General features: G+C 36.1%; 1 protein-coding gene across 2 annotated transcripts in view; it reads left to right on the top strand.

The window, feature by feature from the left end:
• Positions 1 to 17,903, top strand: part of LOC101087662 (UDP-glucuronosyltransferase 2A1-like) — a 53,107-nt gene that overhangs the window by 3,734 nt on the left and 31,470 nt on the right. Inside the window, exon 1 of one of the 2 annotated variants that reach the window (XM_019829416.3) lies at positions 924 to 1,075. The exons of the other annotated variant lie outside the window; for it this stretch is intronic. The gene's annotated coding sequence lies outside the window, so the exon portion shown is untranslated. Of the gene's footprint in view, positions 1 to 923; positions 1,076 to 17,903 lie in introns of those variants that run through there. 2 annotated transcript variants of the gene reach the window in all.

The raw sequence follows: 17,903 nt of genomic DNA, 5'->3' as shown, positions 1-17,903 counted from the left end.
CTGTTTATCTTTGATTGATACTTGGGTTGTTTCCATATCTTGACTATTGTAAATAATGCTTCAGTGAAAATGGGGGTGCATATATATATCTTTGAACTGGTATTTTCGTTTTACTTGGATAGATACCCAGTAGTGGAATTGCTGGGTCACATGGTAGCTATATAATTTTTTGAGGAACCTCTACATTGTTTTCTGCAATGGCTATAACCAATTTACATTCCCACCCACCAACAGTCACAAGGGTTCCTTTTTCTCCATATCCTAACCAACACTTACTCAGGTTATGATCTCATGGTTCGTGGGTTTGAGCCCCGCATGGGGCTCTGTGCTGACAGCTCAGAGCCTGGAACCTGCTTTGGATTTTGTGTCTCCCTGTCTCCTCGCCCCTCTCCCGCTCACTCTCTCTCTTTCTCAAAAACATAAAAAAACATTAAAAAAAAGAAAAAGAAGTATCTTCTGACAATCTGTCTTATTTAACCATTTCAGTTTTGGTTTTTACTGATGGTTATCACATCTCTAGATAATGGTGTGTAGCTCTTTGAAGATTTATAAAGTTTAGGGATGCCTGGGTGGCTAAGTCGGTTAAATGTCTGGTTCTTGGTTTCAGCTCAAGTCATGACCTCTCGGTTCATGGGTTCAGGCCCTAAGTCCAGCTCTGGATGCGCTGACAGTGCGGAGCCTGCTTGGGATTCGCTCTCTCTGCCCCTCCCTTGCTTGCTCACTGGGGCACTCTTTCAAAATAAACAAACTTAAAAAGAAAAACAAAAAGACTTCTAAAGTTTAGATAATGTATGTGTGTTGAATAAATTTACCTAACCCTTGTAAAACTTTTTACTTCCTTTCAAATCCTTCCAGTTTTTAGGTCTCAGTTTCTCCACTGAGAAACTGCAACCACTGTTTTGTTTTTGTTTTTGTTTTTTTTTGTTTTTTTTTTTAAGAGACAGCGTCACTTGTCTCTTCATTTTTAAGATCAGGACATTGGTTCTTTTGTCCTTCCACCTACCTCTCTACCTCCATTAACCTCCTGCCTTTACCTAACTACTCTAAAATACGCTGCTGCTTTTACATTTTCAAGGTTAGTGACATTTGTATTGCTTTGTAAGCATAAAGTTTCTGTCTTTATAGTTTGATTCTTAACAGTCAATAAATACAGTTTTCTTTGCTTTCTTTATTGCAACTATTACTCCAAAGCCAAATAATACCGTTTACTTCTTTACATGTTCCATGTTGTGACACCCATGCTACTGAATGGTTAATATTCCTAGGGTAAATTTTAATTGGATTTCTTTTCTTTCCCCACCCCCATCTTTCTCCCTTCTTCCTTTTTCCTCTTTCTTCACCTCTTTTCTTCCTCCTCCTCCTCAGCACCCCCACCCCATAATTTTCTTCATCATGTCCTCACTTTTTTCCAGTTTCTCAGTCGTCTTTTTCACTCATTTTTAACTAAGTCTTCTGCGAGCCATGTGTCATCCTTTTCCAACTTGATGGTGCCTACACTTGGCACAGCAGTTCCCCTGTGAGTCCACTGTTCGGTGGTTCCAGTTTCTTTTTTGTTCCTTGGTTTAGAGTTTTGTTTTATTGAAGTAAATTCACATAACTGCCTGAGAAAGTATAATAGTCATTAGTGCTGTATAGCATGTATTTTTCTCCCCTGCACATACCACCCAACTTCTAGGCATGCTGTAGGTTTGTATAGTTCTGCTGCCTAAAAGTTAACTTGCTTTCAAGTTTAACTTTTCAGTGAAAAGCCTCTTTTCCTGTCTGAGAGTCACTAGAAGTGTTCCAGATAGTGGCAGTTCTGTCAGTCTGGTTTCTAGAATGAGGGTTATTTGACACAGAACTCTCAATATAACTGCAGTGGACATATAACATGAGAGAGAAATACACCTTTATTGTTTTAAGCCTGGAAGAGTTTTGAGTGATTATTGCAGCATAACCTAGTATATCCTGACGGACGTCGGAAAGATATGAGTGTAACTCCTAAAATATTTCAAATTATATTATTTTCTGAATACTTGATAGTTAATTTGGAGAGATGTAAAATTCTATATTAAAAATCCATTTCCTTCTGGAATATAAAGACATTGTTATGTTGTCCTCTTGCATTTCTTGTTGCTGATGATATGCTGATGGCAGTGCAATTCCTCTTCTTTTGCTGGTCATCAAAATTTTCCTCCTCTCAAATCTTTTAGGATCTTCCATTTATCCTCGTTTAAAATGTCGTAGTAATGAATATTTTATGCATCCAGCTTGGCTCTCCATTGGCTGTTTCTTTTTGAAGATTACATGCATGTCTGTGTTCTGGGAAACTTCATTGCATTGGTTTGCTAATAATTTGCTGCTTTTTATTTTCTCAGTTCTTTTTTTCTTCATTTGATCTTAGTTGGACCTCTACTTTATTAATAACTCACTTTGTCTCATTTCTCACATTTTCTGTCATCTTTGTTTTTTGTTTATATATTCTAAGAGATTTCCTTATATTATGTTCCAACATACCTTTTGTTTTCACCTATTTCAATTTCAGCCACTGTGTTTTTTTCTCTTATAAGAATGTGTCTCTTAGCTTAGTTACCCCAGAAAGCTGCAGTTAAGAAAAGGACTTGCATGTTAGTGTTTTGTTTCTAGAACTGATTCCATGAAATAGGAGTGTAGGACAAGGAAAGTGACATAAAGAAGGAGGGAAAGCCAGTACCAGGGTATGTTACCAGCCTGGTCAGTACTGTGGAGAGTTGGTTTCTATCCTCCTGGGACCATTTCAGGTGGTATGTAGAATGCTTCTTAGATTAATTAGGCCACCTAAAAAATAGTAGAGGAAGGAGAGAATGTATTATTGGCTCTTGTCCCCCATTTGTCAAGGTTGGTGTAAGGTGCCAGTAACTCTCTGCCGTAGTTGGATGCATGTGGTCAACATAGCTGCTCATAGACGTCCCACAGTCGCATCAGAGAAACTCCGGGGCAGAAAGCAAGATTGTTCAGGACCGCTGGCTAGTGTCTGGTTATCTCTTTAAGGAAGTTGGTTTGACTATGGCAGTGGCTGAAGGATGGTTGGGAAGTAGAAAGCAGTGGAGAAGTGAGGTAGGGCAAAATGAGTGATAACTATAGTCCACATTTTGCAATGCTCATATCCCTTGGTGCCCTCTATTGAGTACAGTTAGTTACAGTGTTTTCAATATGGTGGCCAAGTTCATTCCCCTTTACCAAAGGGAATTAGTGGGAACAGGCTTTGGTCCTAGCTACTGCAGCTGGCCCTGAAGGAATAATAAAGTATCTATCATCCTCCTCCCCTTTTACAAATTTCTTGTTTCCTTCTCTCTGGGCCTGCAGTGTGGCTGTTCTGAACTATTAGTCTGATAGGATGACATGAGCCTTCATCCCCAAGTTACCTTAGCATTCTTCGATCATGGTTGCTGCAGGTAAACTCGTAAGAGTTATCATTAGGCAATGATTTCTACCACTCTGAATTTTAGGCACTCCTCTACATCTCCTGGGTCTTGGAAAAATCTGTTTTTCCTACCATGTAACTGTGATCCTGATCAGGGTAATTGTCAAAGTTAGTTGTTCCCACTAATAATAACTATTTTCTTTGCCCATTGTCCCACTGATACGAGGAGTCCAAAATGAGCAAGTCATAGCTTTAGGTGAGTGGAAACCTTACTGTGTCCCCTGATAGAAATTTCTCTACCAACCTACCCCCAGAAGCAGAACCCAGAAGAATCTGGGAGATTCAGGATTTTCAGGCTTTTTCCCCTCACCCCAAGTCTCCCAGGATTTCATTCTTTTTCTATCTAGGCCCTGACTCTCGCACAGGAGGCCTGTTGAAGTTGTGAGTTGAGTCTCTTTTGTAGCTCTGCTACCTTTGCAATTCTAAACCTGCTTTTCTGCTGCTTCAGAAGAAAAGAGTCTAAACACTGCCAATGAGAACTTCTGACTTTGACAGCATGTTTTGATTTGATGTTTATTTAAACTGACGCTGTCATTTTTTTTACAAGGCATAGAAAACTGTAAACAAAAGCCATTTTCACTCTATATAGTATTTAATTACCATTGTGTCCATACTGTCCACAGATCAGTACTTCACCATCTCCCAATTCTTTACTCCCCTGTGTGAATCATAAGTTGTTGATTTCATTGAATTCTAGAAGTTATCACTCATGTTATAGTTATTGCTCATGTCATCAGCAATGAGATTGTTATTGCCAGTTACAAGTTAATTGTCCAATTCCCAAGTCTTATTTTGTGGCTCTGCTCTTATTTCCAGTTCTGTTACAGACTGTCTCAGTCTGTGTTCTCCTCGAAAACAGAGCCTGAAATGAGGATCAGAATGTAGTAGTTTATTTTGAGAAATCCAAGGGTTACAGGAATAGGGAACAGGGAAAGGTAAACCAGGAAAGTCCAGAGAAAGGAGGAAAGTACATTACCAAGCTGATCGTCACTGTGAACAATTGGGACTTAATCCAGCCGGGACCTGACTACCTGAAGTATAGGCGAGCACTCCTACTGAACACACTGCAAATATATACACGTGAGTGCTAGGTGAGGTTCTTCAGCAGTATGCAGTGGTGCCAAAGAAGTCATAGTGCAGAAGCTGAGAGATCTATGCTGTTAGGTTACAACTGTGCAGAAGCTCCTTGCCACAGCAAAAACTGGAGGAGAAAAATGGGCTGAAGAGATATGAGGTGGGGCATAAGAGGTGTGAAATATATGAGTCCTCCCTTTTTTCTGTTCTGTTTTACAGTATATTATTTATATGGATGAAATATTTTGGATATCTATATTTGCTAAAACAGTTAACCTCTCATCCTTTTTCACTGTGTCCTGAGGGAGTGTGTGTGTGTGTGTGTGTGTGTGTGTGTGTGTGTGTGTGTGTATGTGTGTGTGTATGTGTGTGTGTGCACACGCATGCATTTTGACTCACAGGGATCTCTGCACCAGTGAAGGACTTGTTAACTGGCTAGTTTTTTTTTTTTTTAATTTGAGATTTTTATTTTTGACTGATGTTGACTTTTATGCTAAGTATGTGTATATTACTAGACATTACTAAGTACTATAAATGTCAAAATGAAAAAGGCTTTACTTGGATGTGGTACATTGATTCTGGTTACTGATTTCATCTTGGACTATTTCATTTCCTTTAGAGAAGGACTCGTAATTTTTTTGTGGTCAGTGCGGGGGGTGGGGATTAAGGAGGGTAGAAGTGTATGGACCACAAGTGTAAGTGTCTAGAAGCTGATATGTATATATATTTTTTCCTGTACCAGTATCTAGTCCTGGATCATATGTTGCATTTAGTTATCATACCTCCTTAGTCTCTTTTAATCCGAGATAATCCTTTGGGGTGTTTGTTGTTGTTGTTTCGTTTTGTTTTTGTCTTTCTTAATTTTAACACTATTGATGAATTATTGGCCAGTTATTTTATAGAATGACTTTCAGCTTAGGTTTGTTGGATGTTTCTTTATGATTAAATTCCAGTTGTGCATTTTTGGCAAGAATATGACAGAAGTGATGTGCTCTTTTCATTATGATTTTCATGGCTCATATGATGTTAATGTATCTCATTAATGGTAAAATTAACTCTGATCACTTGATTAAGATGATGTTTGCAGGTTTCTGCACTATAAAGTTACAATTTTTCCTTTTGAAGTATTTTGTGAGGAGATACCTTGAAACTGTGTAAATACCCTGTTTGTCATCATACTTTTGCCCTCTATTTTTAGTATCCATTAATTATTAATTGGAATTAGAACATAAGGAAGAGCTTCCCCTTTCCTTTATTTATTTATTTCTGTGTCTGTCAGTATAGATTTATGGATATTTGATTTATCCTATGGAGTTTAATCCAAAGCTATCATTATTAATTTTTTACGCTCAAATTATTCCAGATTTGATTCATTGGAGCCCTCTCCAGTTGCTCACTACCCTTTTGATGTGTTCCCATTTAATGTACTTCAAGATGATTCATGCTCATCTTGTAGTTTTTCTTGCCTTGAACTAAAATCAGTCATTTGTCCAGGAAGCCGTGGTTCCTCTTTTTGAGGAGTAATATACAGAAATTAAGATCTGGGTTGTAGGTGTGCTCCTTGTTGCTGGGATGTTACTGTTTCTAGGCCCTTCTTAGAGTTGAGAAAAATATGTGTACAGTATAACTTTTATTGGCAGTTCAAGAGAATAGAAACATTTTGATCATTCTAATAAAAAGGCGGGGGGGGGGGGGGGGGGGGGGAAAGAGAATGCAGTGAGAAAAAACATGGTAATTAAATGTTAAATTGTTACAGATAAGTGCAAACTAGTATTTTAATGTAGTTGCTTTCATTTTCATTTAATGTATTACTTTTACATTAATTTAAGTATGAATCAAGTAAACTCATCTATTAAGATTGTTTAATCCACCTTTTATTTTTGTTTAAAATGAAAATAACTAATACAGAATGACCTTGAATTGTTTTATATATGTGTCTGTATTTAGCCAGTACTAAGTGAAAATTAATGTAATGCTGTTAATATCAAAGAATAAAAGATGCACAGTATGAAATGTAATAAAGAAAAACATTTCTGTGGATAGAAGTAATTCACTAACAATTAACAAATAAGAAAAATTGTAAGATTTCAGTATACCTCGGAAACCAGTAAATCAAGCAAACAATAAATTAGTACGAAAATTGTTTTTGTAACAAAAGTTGAAAGTTGATTTTTTTTAAAAAAGTTCATTTTTTTATTTTGAGAGAGAGAAGGGGTGGGGCAGGGGCAGGGAGTGAGGGAGAGAAAGAATCCCAAGCAGGCTCCATGTTGTTAGTGCAGAGCCCAACGTGGGGCATGATCTTTCGACTACTAGATCAAGACCTAAGCTGATACATAGAGTCAGATGTTCAACCTACTGAACCACCCAGGCGCTCGGGAAGTTGAGTATTTTGGCAAAACAAGTAACAAGATTCATCAGTTGAATTCGGTAGCTCAAAGGAAGTATGTACATTCTTTTCAAGTGCAGATGAAAAATTTTGTAAAATTGAACTTAGACATGGTCACAGATAAAACCTCAACAAATTCTAACGTATCTATGTAAAACAACTCTTGACTATAGTGCAAGAAAATTTTAAAAAATTATTAATTAAAAGGAATATCCTTCCCCCAAACATGTACATTAAGAGTTCTATTCAGTGTAGTGGACTGAGTTGATTTTAATGGACTCCATGCTTTTACACTTCTTCAATCGCATGCATATACATCCTGAAGAAAAGACAACATAGAACAACATACACAGCCAAGTCTGAAACCACGAAAGGATATCCACCAATTGTTAGGTTTAATAAAAGGAAATTCCATGAATAGATGCTTGTAGGAAGTATAAAAAAGTGGTTTTGGGGGAGAATAAAAAAAACTTTTGGGGCGCCTGGGTGGCTCAGTCGGTTAAGCATCCGGCTTCGGCTCAGGTCAAGATCTCACAGTTCGTGAGTTCGAGCCCCGTGTCAGGCTCTGTGCTAACAGCTCAGAGCCTGGAGTCTGCTTCACATTCTGTGTCTCTCTCTCTGCCCCTTCCCTGCTCATGCTGTGTGTCTCTCTGTCTTAAACATTAAAAAAAAAAATTTAAAAAAAAATTTTAAAAAGGTAAGCGCCTTAACAATAGGCATGAAAATTTACACTATCTGTAGAGTGCAGTGACTTCAGGCTAAAAAAGTTAAATTATAATGAAATTGGTGATCACGTTAAGCTGCAGCAAAGGAGGTCAGAAAAAAACATTCTGAATGGATGCTTTCACAATCCAGGACATGTGCAGTGTTTGCAGAGATCAGTACCTATTGAAGATTAATTCATGAAAACCACATGAGATAACAACTATACAAAATAGGATGATTTGCACCTAAAGATTGTAGACAGAGAAAAAAAGTGTTTAGACATGAAAGGGTAAGTTAATATAAGAATGGAATGAGTTGAGAAAGATATATAAAATAACCATTCCAAAATTCTAGAAATCAGAAATTCATTTATTATATGAAATTTAATATTATATGAAGTGAAACTGAACTGAATGGATGAATAGAAGAGCGAACAAGATCAGCTGTAGATGGAATTGGTGAATTTTCTGTTTTCCTGACTGAACCTTGACTGATAGAGCCCCCTAGACCTAAAGGCTCTAGGAATTTACAGTAAACTGATTAAAATAGAGGTGTTACATGCTGACTGCCTACATTAGAGCTCTGATGGTTACCTGTTGTACTTCGAAGGCTTTTTTGTTTCTAATTGTTCTCCTGGCATTGATCACCTATCCTATATTTTATTGCAGCATCTGGGATTGATTTCAATGTCTTTGCCTCAATTAAAAATTTTTTTTAAATAGTTTTTTTAATGTTTTATTTATTGTTGAGAGACAGAGAGCACAAGTGGGGGAAGGGCAGAGCAAGACAGAGACAGAGGATCTGAAGTGGGCTCTGCACTGACAGCAGCGAGCCTGATGTGGGGCTCGAACTCAGCCATGAGATCATGACCTGAGCCAAAGTCGGACACTCAGTAGACCGAGCCGCCCTCATTTTTTTTTTTTTTTTTTTTAAGAAAGAGAGAGAGAGATTGAGTGCACAAGTGGGGGAGAGAGAGAGAGAAAGAATGAGAATCTTAAGCAGGCTCCACACTCAGTACGTGGAGCTCCCTGATGTGGTGCTTGATCACACAACCCTGGGATTGTGACCTGAGCCAAAACAGAGTCAGACAGTAAATTAACTGAGCAACCCAGGTGTCCCCTTGCCCCAGTTTTTATTTCATTCCACTCTGACTCTCAAAACCTGCATGTCCTCATTATGATTGATCAGTCATAGCTCCAAAGTTCATCTCTGACTTAGTATTTCTAATTAATTGTTGCTAGTTTATATGATCTTATTTTTGATTGTATAATCAATCTTTGTTTTTTTGCCACTCTGGGCCCTGTCATCCATGACCCCAGAATTCTATATCTTTTAGATAATAAGTTTACCCTTTGCAACTTGTCTTCACCAAAGAAGAGTCAGTAGAAAAAACACCACAGTAGACAATGTGTGCAGTACGTGCAAACAACAACAAATCTGAAGAGACAAAAAACATACAAAAAGATGGCCAATTAAACCCAATAAACTGCATTTCCATATGTTTTGCATTGGTAAAATAAATATCCACCATAGGAGAGGCACCAAATAACTGGTGACTCTAGAGCTGGTCTGATGGCTCTTTCGACAGATTGGTGATGGGTGCAGAGATGGTTTACACATGGCCTAACAGAATGACTCCCTCTAACTATGACTGGGCTACTACTACTGATACAAAGAATCTAGCCTGCTCGTATGTCTACTTGGATTATACTTCTGGGGATCATTGGGGCTGAAGATTCGGTGGGCCTCCTTCATGCTTATCTTTGTCAGGGCTTCATATAACCCCCATTTCACAGACTTCACTTTAAAGTTATTCATCTGAGTTGTATCATGGTGCAGTACCCAAAGGTACAGAATCTTTGGGATGCTAAAAAATGAGAAATTTGAAATATCTGCCGTGCCAGTTTTCAGTTTATTGTGTCTCAGCTTCAGATTCAGCTTTGTGATCTTGAATCTGGACCCTGTAAACATTTCTTCTTTGCTAACTGGATAAATGTCAAGCTTCACCAGTAGAGGTCCCTGGAGTGACTTTTATTATTATCTGGTAATTTTTGTGAATATTATTGGATTTTAAGAACATATATTTTTAAAAATGTACTTAAAAATTCTAAAGATACTTTTAAAAATATAAGAAATCTTAATATTTGTATTACTTATTTGTATTACTTATCCTTTAATAGATACTGCATTCTATATGGAAATTAAAACTCCTACACAGTTCCTGATGTAGATGGACCCATCTTCCCTGTGTTATTTTCAAGATTAACTTCATAATCACTTATTTTTGTCATTGACCTCTATGTTGCTTACAAAATTCTGACTGTAAGCTATATATTTGAAATAAACAGTATTAACACAGAGATTATAAAGGTGAAAAAAGTTACATCAATCCTGTCATTCTGTGTAACCGCTTGGAGTTTTTGTGTTTAAATTTTTTTGGACAATTCAGACATTTGAAAGCTGTTAGGATTGATCTTGAAGAAACAACCACATGGATAGTATTGTAGTTTTTGCAATGTATAATGGGATTTTTGTGACTCTGTTCAATGTATCTATGTTTACGTCTTTTCCTAACTCTATGTATATATATTGCTTTATGTGAAACTGCAAAATTAAAGTGAATAAGAGGATTCTTTGATCATGTATAGTTGGACATAGGTTTATGTATCTGATTATATGGTCTAAGAATTGCAAAGATCAATTTTTTTTAGAATAAAACTGTATTACATTTTAATATAGTCAAAACACGTTTAAAAATTACACAATTAAAAACATTTTTAATTTCTGAATGCAGTTATAACAATGACATAAAATTATTTTATTATTAAAGTGACTTTTGGTAATAACATTATACACTGTTTGATGAATATATTGTTAAAACTACCTAACCCATTTTCTGTTATTTTTGGTGTGGTTTACAGGTATTATTTTCAGCGTAGATTTTACTTAAATTCCATGTTTTTAAGCCACTGTAGTCAACTTATAAAAATTACTTATCAAGCTGAAATACAGTGGAATAAAATTACACTTAAAGTAATTTAATTCCCTTAACACAAATTATTAATATGTATGCAAATATAAAGAATAGGTGTTTAACTCAAGGACAATGTAAATAAAAGCAATTTTGCTTGTGCTTTAGGTTTGCTTTATATTCAAGTCCTGTGGGAACACTGCCAGATGCTGTTTCCCACAAGGGTTACAACACTTAGGAGAAAATAATTACAGTTAATTTAGATTTTGACTGTTAGCACTTTTATTTTTATTTGAACAAAACTGTTGGTAAAGCCTTGTATTTAACCATTATTCTAGATTTATAAAACTGGATCTTTTAGAAATTGTTATGTTAAAGGCATCCAAATTGGTCTATAAAATACTAGCTTATCTTCTTACCAGAGAAGGCTCCGAGGAAGCCTGGTATTACTAAATACCTTTCTGGTATTTAATTTCTAAGTGATTAAAGCTTTGAAAATTGTTGTTGCAGAGCAGAAAACATTAAAATATTTTCAGTTTCACTGATGCTTTTATCCACATTTACAACCAGCACTTAGATACATTATGGTACGCACAGTTATCACAGGGACAGTTTGCATTATTTATGTGGCTTTTAGTTTATAATGAGGCTAATTATGCACAAATGCATAATATATACAGGAATGTAGGTGCATTTGCAACAATGCTGACTATACCTCATTTCCACCTGAAAGACAATGACAAGTGTTATGAAGTAAAAAGAAAAATCTAAGAGAAAGTACTTCTATTTGAAACAGAAAACACTTAAGATCCGGTGTTCTATACATAATCTGCATTTTTAATGAGATAGTTCGTATTCATGTAGTTTCTCAACAATCTGTAAGCAAACTCCAACATCCAGTATGTTTTAAAGTACCTGTCATTTCGATATAAGCAAAAAGGCCTGAGAAAAAAATGTTGGGTATTATACCATGAATGAGGCAACACAGAGGGGGCCTTAAAATTACGTCTACTAGAGTGGGGGGAAATCTTTTCACACACTATTTCTCAATTATAGTAGTTACTTTGCAACAAAAAACCGTATTTTTATATTTTTTAATTTTATTTAAAAAAAATTTTTTTTAACGTTTATTTATTTTTGAGACAGAGACAGAGCATGAACGGGGGAGGGTCAGAGAGATAGAGGGAGACACAGAATCCGAAACAGGCTCCAGGCTCTGAGCTGTCAGCACAGAGCCCGAAGCGGGGCTCCAACTCACGGACCGCGAGGTCGTGACCTGAGCCGAAGTCGGACGCTTAACCGACTGAGCCACCCAGGTGCCCCTAATTTTATTTTTTAAAATTTACATCCAAATTAGCATATAGTGCAACAGTGATTTCAGAGTAGATTCCTTAGTACCCCTTACCCATTTAGCCCATCCCCCCTCCCGCAACCCCTCCAGTAACCCTCTGTTTGTTCTCCGTATTTATGAGTCTTTTCTGTTTTGCCCCCCTCCCTGTTTTTATATTATTTTTCCCCTCCCTTATGTTCATCTGTTTTGTTTCTTAAAGTCCTCATATGAGTGAAGTCATATGATTTTTGTCTTTCTCTGACTAATTTCACTTAGCGTAATACCCTCCAGTTCCATCCATGCAGTTGAAAATGGCAAGATTTCATTCATTTTGAGCCGAGTAATCCTCCATTGTATGTGTATATATATGTATATATGTGTGTATATATATGTATGTATGTGTATATATGTATATATGTGTATATATGTATATATGTGTATATATATGTATATATGTGTATATATATGTATATGTATGTGTGTATATATATATATATATATATATATATATATATATATACCAACTCTTCTTTATCCATTCATCCATCGATGGACATTTGGGCTCCTTCCATACTTTACCTATTGTTGATAGTGCTGCTGTGAACATTGGGGTGCATATGCCCCTTCGAAACAGCAACCCTGTATCCCTTGGATAAATAACTAGTAGTGCAATTGCTGGGTCATAGGATAGTTCTATAATTTTTTGAGAAACCTCCATACTGTTTTCCAGAGTGGCTATGCCACTTTGCATTCCCACCAGCCGTGCAAAAGAGATCATCTTTCTCAGCATCCTCACCAACATCTGTTGTTGCTTGAGATGTTAATGTTAGCCATTCTGACAGGTATGAGGTGGTATCTCATCGTGATTTTGATTTGTATTTCACTGATGAGTGATGTTGAGCATTTTGTCATGTGTCAGTTGGCCATCTGGATGTCTTCTTTGGAGAAGTGTTATTCATGTCTTTTGCCCATTTCTTCACTGGATTATTTGTTTTTTGGGTGTTGAGGTTGATAAGTTCTTTATAGATTTTGGATACTAACCCTTTATCTGATATGTCATTTGCAAATATCTTCTCCCATTCTGTCAGTTGCCTTTTAGTTTTGCTGATTGTTTCCTTCGCTGTGCAGAAGCTTTTTATTTTGATGAGGTCCCAGTAGTTCATTTTTGCTTTTGTTTCCCTTGCCTCCGGAGACGTGTTGAGGAAGAAGTTGCTGCGGCCAAGGTCAAAAAGGTTTTTGCCTGCTTTCTTCTGGAGGATTTTGATGGCTTCCTGTCTTACATTGAGGTCTTTCACCCATTTTGAGTTTATTTTTGTGTATGGTGTAAGAAAGTGGTCCAGGTTCATTCTTCTGCATGTTGCTGTCCAGTTTTCCCAGCACCACTTGCTGTAGAGACTGTCTTTATTCCACTGGATATTCTTTCCTGCTTTGTCAAAGATTAGTTGCCCATACCTTTTTGGGTCCATTTGTGGGTTCTCTATTCTGTTTCGTTGGTCTGAGTGTCTGTTTTTGTGCCAGTATCCATACTCTCTTGATTACAGCTTTGTAGTATAGCTTGAAGCCTCCTGCTTTGCCTCCTGCTTTGGTTTTCTTTTTCAAGATTGCTTGGGCTATTCGGGGTCTTTTCTGGTTCCATACAAATTTTAGGATTATTTGTTCTAGCTCTGTGAAGAATTCTGGTGTTACTTTCATAGGGATTGCGTTGAATATGTAGATTGCTTTGGGTAGTATCGACATTTTAACATATTTGTTCTTCCTGTCTAGGAGCATGGAATCTTTTTCCTTTTTTGTGTGTGTTTTTAATTTCTTTCGTAAGCTTTCTATAGTTTTCAGTGTATAGATTTTTCACCCCTTTGGTTAGATTTATTCCTAGGTATTTTATGGGTTTTGGTGCAACTGTAAATGGGATCAATTCCTTGATTTCTCTTTCTGTTGCTTCATTGTTTGTGAATAGGAATGCAACTGATTTCTGTGCATTGATTTTATATCCTGCAAAGTTGCTGAATTCATGAATCAATTCTAGCAGTTTTTTGGTAGAATCTTTTGGGTTTTCCATATAGAGTATCATATCATCTGCAAAGAGTGAAAGGTTGACCTCCTCCTGGCCGATTTGGATGCCTTTTATTTCTTTGTGTTGTTTGATTGCAGAGGCTAAGACTTCCAATACCATGTTGAATAACAAAGGCAAGAGTGGACATCCCTGTCTTGTTCCTAACCTTAGGGGGAAAGCTCTCAGTTTTTCCCCATTGAGGATGATATTAGTGTTGGGTCATTCATATATGGCTTTTATGATCTCAAGGTATGATCCTTCTGTCCCTACTTTATTGAGGGTTTTTATCAAGAAAAGATGCTGTATTTTGTCAAATGCTTTCTCTGCATCTATTGAGAGGGTCATATGGTTCTCGTCCTTTCTTTCATTGATGTGATGAATCACATTAATTGTTTTGTGGATATTGAACCAGCCCTGCATCCCAGGTATAAATCCCACTTGGTCGTGGTGAATAATTTTTTTAATGTATTGTTGGATCCAGTTGGCTAATATCTTGTTGATGATTTTTGCATCCATGTTCATCAGGAAAATTGATCTCTAGTTCTTTTTAGTGGGGGTTTCTGCCTCCTTTTGGAATCAAGGAAATGCTGGTCTTATAGCAAGAGTTTGGAATTTTTCCTTCCATTTTTATTTTTTAGAACAGCTTCAAGAGAATAGGTGTTAACTCTTCCTTAAATGTTTGGTAGAATTCCCCTGGAAAACCATCTGGCCCTGGACTCTTGTTTTTTGGCAGATTTTTGATTACTAATTCAATTTCCTTATTGGTTATGGGTCTGTTCAAATTTTCTATTTGTTCCTGTTTCAGTTTTGGTAGTATATCTGTTTCTAGGAATTTTTCCATTTCTTCCAGATTGCCCATTGTATTGACATAATTGCTCATAATATTCTCTTATTATTGTTTGTATTTCTGCTGTGTTGGTTGTGATCTCTCCTCTTTTATTCTTGATTTTATTTATTTGGGTCCTTTACTTTTTCTTTTTGATCAAACTGGCTAGTGGTTTATCAATTTTGTTAATTCTTTCAAAGAACCAGCTTCTCGTTTCATTGATCGGTTCTGCTATTTTTTTGGTTTTGATAGCATTAATTGCTGCTGTAATATTTATTATTTCATGTGTTCTGCTGGTTTTGGGTTTTATTTGTTGTTCTTTTTGCAGCTCCTTAAGCGTAAGGTTAGGTTGTGTATCTGAGATCTTTCTTCCTTCTTTAGGAAGGCCTGGATTGCTATATACTTTTCTCTTATGACCGCCTGTACTGTGTCCCAGAGGTTTTGGATTGTGGTGTTATCATTTTCATTGGCTTCCATATACTTTTTAATTTCCTCTTTAATTTCTTGGTGGGCCCATTCATTCTTTAGAAGGATGTTCTTTAGTCTCCAAGTGTTTGTTACCTTTCCAAATTTTTTCTTGTTGTTGATTTCAAGTTTCAGGGTGTTGTGGTCTGAAAATATGCATGGTATGATCTCGATCTTTTTGTGCTTGCTGAGGGCTGATTTGTGTCCCAGTACATGGTCTATTCTGGAGAACGTTCCATGTGCACTGGAGAAGAATGTATATTCTGCTTTAGGATGAAATATTCTGAATATATCTGTTAAGTCCATCTGGTCCAGTGTGTCATTCAAAGTCATTGTTTCCTTGTTGACCTTTTGATTAGATGATCTGTCCATTGCTGTGAGTGGGGTGTTGAAGTCTCCTATTATGGTAGTACTACTGATGAGTTTCTTTATGTTTGTGATTAATTGATGTATATCTTTGGGTGCTCTCACATTTGGTGCATAAATGTTTACAGTTGTTAGGTCTTCTTAGTTATAGAGCCCTTGATTATGATATAATGCCCTTCTGCATCTCTTGATACCATCTTTATTTTAAAGTCTAGATTGTCTGATAGAAGTATGGCTAACTTCGGCTTTCTTTTGTTGACCATTAGCATGATAGATGGTTCTCCATCCCCTTATTTTCAATGTGAAGGTGTCTTTAGGTCTAAAGTGGGTCTGTTGTAAACAGCATATAGATGGATCTTGTTTTCTTACTGTTTTATTACCCTATGTCTTTTGATTGAGCATTTAGTCCATTGATGTTTAGAGTGAGTACTGAAAGATATGAATTTATTGCCATTATGATGCTTGTAGAGTTGGAGTTTCTGGTGGTGTTCTCTGGTCCTTTCTAATCTTTGTTGCTTTTGGTATTTATGTATGTATGTATATATGTATGTATTTTCTATATATTTTCTTCTTTTCTCCCTTCAGAGAGTCTCCCTTAAAATTTCTTGCAGGGCTGGTTCAGTGGTCACAAACTCCTTTAATTTTTGTTTGGGAAACTTTTTATCTCTCCTATTTTGAATGACAGCCTTGCTGGATAAAGAATTCTTGAGTACATATTTTTCTGATTCAGCACAATGAATATATCCTGCCACTCCTTTCTGGCCTGCCAAGTTTCTGTGGATTGGTCTGCTGTAAATCTGATTTGTCTTCCCTTGTTGTTAGGGACTTTTTTTTCCCTTGCTGCTTTCATGATTCTCTCCTTGACTATTTTGTTTAATTGACTATAATATGCCTTGTTGATGGTTGGTTTTGGTTGAATCTCATGGGGGCCCTCTGTATTTCCTGGCTTTTGATATCTGTGTCTTTCCCAGGTTAGGAAAGTTTTCCACTATGATTTGCTCACATAACCCTTCTATCCCTATTTCTCCTCTTCCTCCTTTGGGACCCTGATGATTCTGATGTTGTTCCTTTTTAATGAGTCACTGATTTCTCTAATTCTTAAATCGTGCTCTTTTGTCTTAATCGTCCTCTTTTTTTCTGCTTCGTTATTCTCTATAAGTTTGTCCTATATTGCTGATTCTCTGTTCTGCCTCATCCATCCTTTCTGCTGCTGCATCCGTCCATGATTGCAGCTCAGTTACAGCCTTTTTAATTTCATTCTGGCTATCTTTTACTTCTTTTATCTCTGTAGAAAGGGATTCTAATCTATTTTCGGCTCCAGTTAGTATTCTTATTGCGATTCTAAATTCTGGTTCAGACATCTTGCTTGTATCTGTGTTGGTAAATCCCTGGCTGTCGTTTCTTCCTGCTCTTTCTTTTGGGGTGACTTCCTTCGTTTTGTCATTTTGAAGGGAGAAAAGGAATTAATGAGGTAGAAAAATTAAAATGAAAAAAATAAAATTAAAAAATATGAAAGTTAAAAAATAAACACTCACACACACACAGAAAATCTAATAAATGGTGCTAGATCCTAGGTGTGTTTTGGTCTGGGTGTTGATAGTAATTAGACAGAGAAAAAAAAGGGGGGGGGAAGGAAATCATTTGAGATTTTGAAAGAGTGAATACACTGAAGTAGACTAAAATGAGATGATGGGAGTAAAATAGAATTTGAAAAAATTTACACAAAAGTGAAGAATATAGTAGAAAAAATTAAAGAAAAATATTTTTAATAAAAACTAAAAATAAAAATGAATTTTTTCTTTCTGTATTCAAGAAAAAGAAAAGAAATGAAAAAGAAATGATTGTTTGAAAATTTGAAAAAGTGAATACACTGTAGTTGACTAAAATAAAATAATGGAAGTAAAATAGAATTTGAAAAAATTTACATAAAAGCAAAAAATATAGTAAAAAAATTAAAGGAAAATATTTTTAATAGAAATTGAATGTAGAAATGAAGTTTTTCTGCATTCAAGAAAAAGAATAGAAACGAAAAAGAAAATAAAAAGGAAATCGTTTGAAAATTTGAAAAGGTGAATACACTGAAGTAGACTAAAATGATGGAAGTAAGAGAGTTTGAAAAAATTTACACAAAAGTAAAAAATATAGTAAAGAACATAAAAATATTAAAAATTGAAAATAAAAATGAATTTTTCTCTTTCTGCATTCAAGAAAAAGAAAAATAGTGTAAAGAGAAAAAGAAAAAAGAAAATTGAATAGATGGACCTACAGATTGAAATAGGAGTGAAATT

Source organism: Felis catus, chromosome B1 (genome assembly GCF_018350175.1).
Source record: "Felis catus isolate Fca126 chromosome B1, F.catus_Fca126_mat1.0, whole genome shotgun sequence".
In the NCBI taxonomy this organism is placed as follows: Eukaryota; Metazoa; Chordata; class Mammalia; order Carnivora; family Felidae; genus Felis; species Felis catus.
Note: the sequence above shows the minus strand (reverse complement) of the source record. Positions and strands in the feature narration are given on the sequence as shown.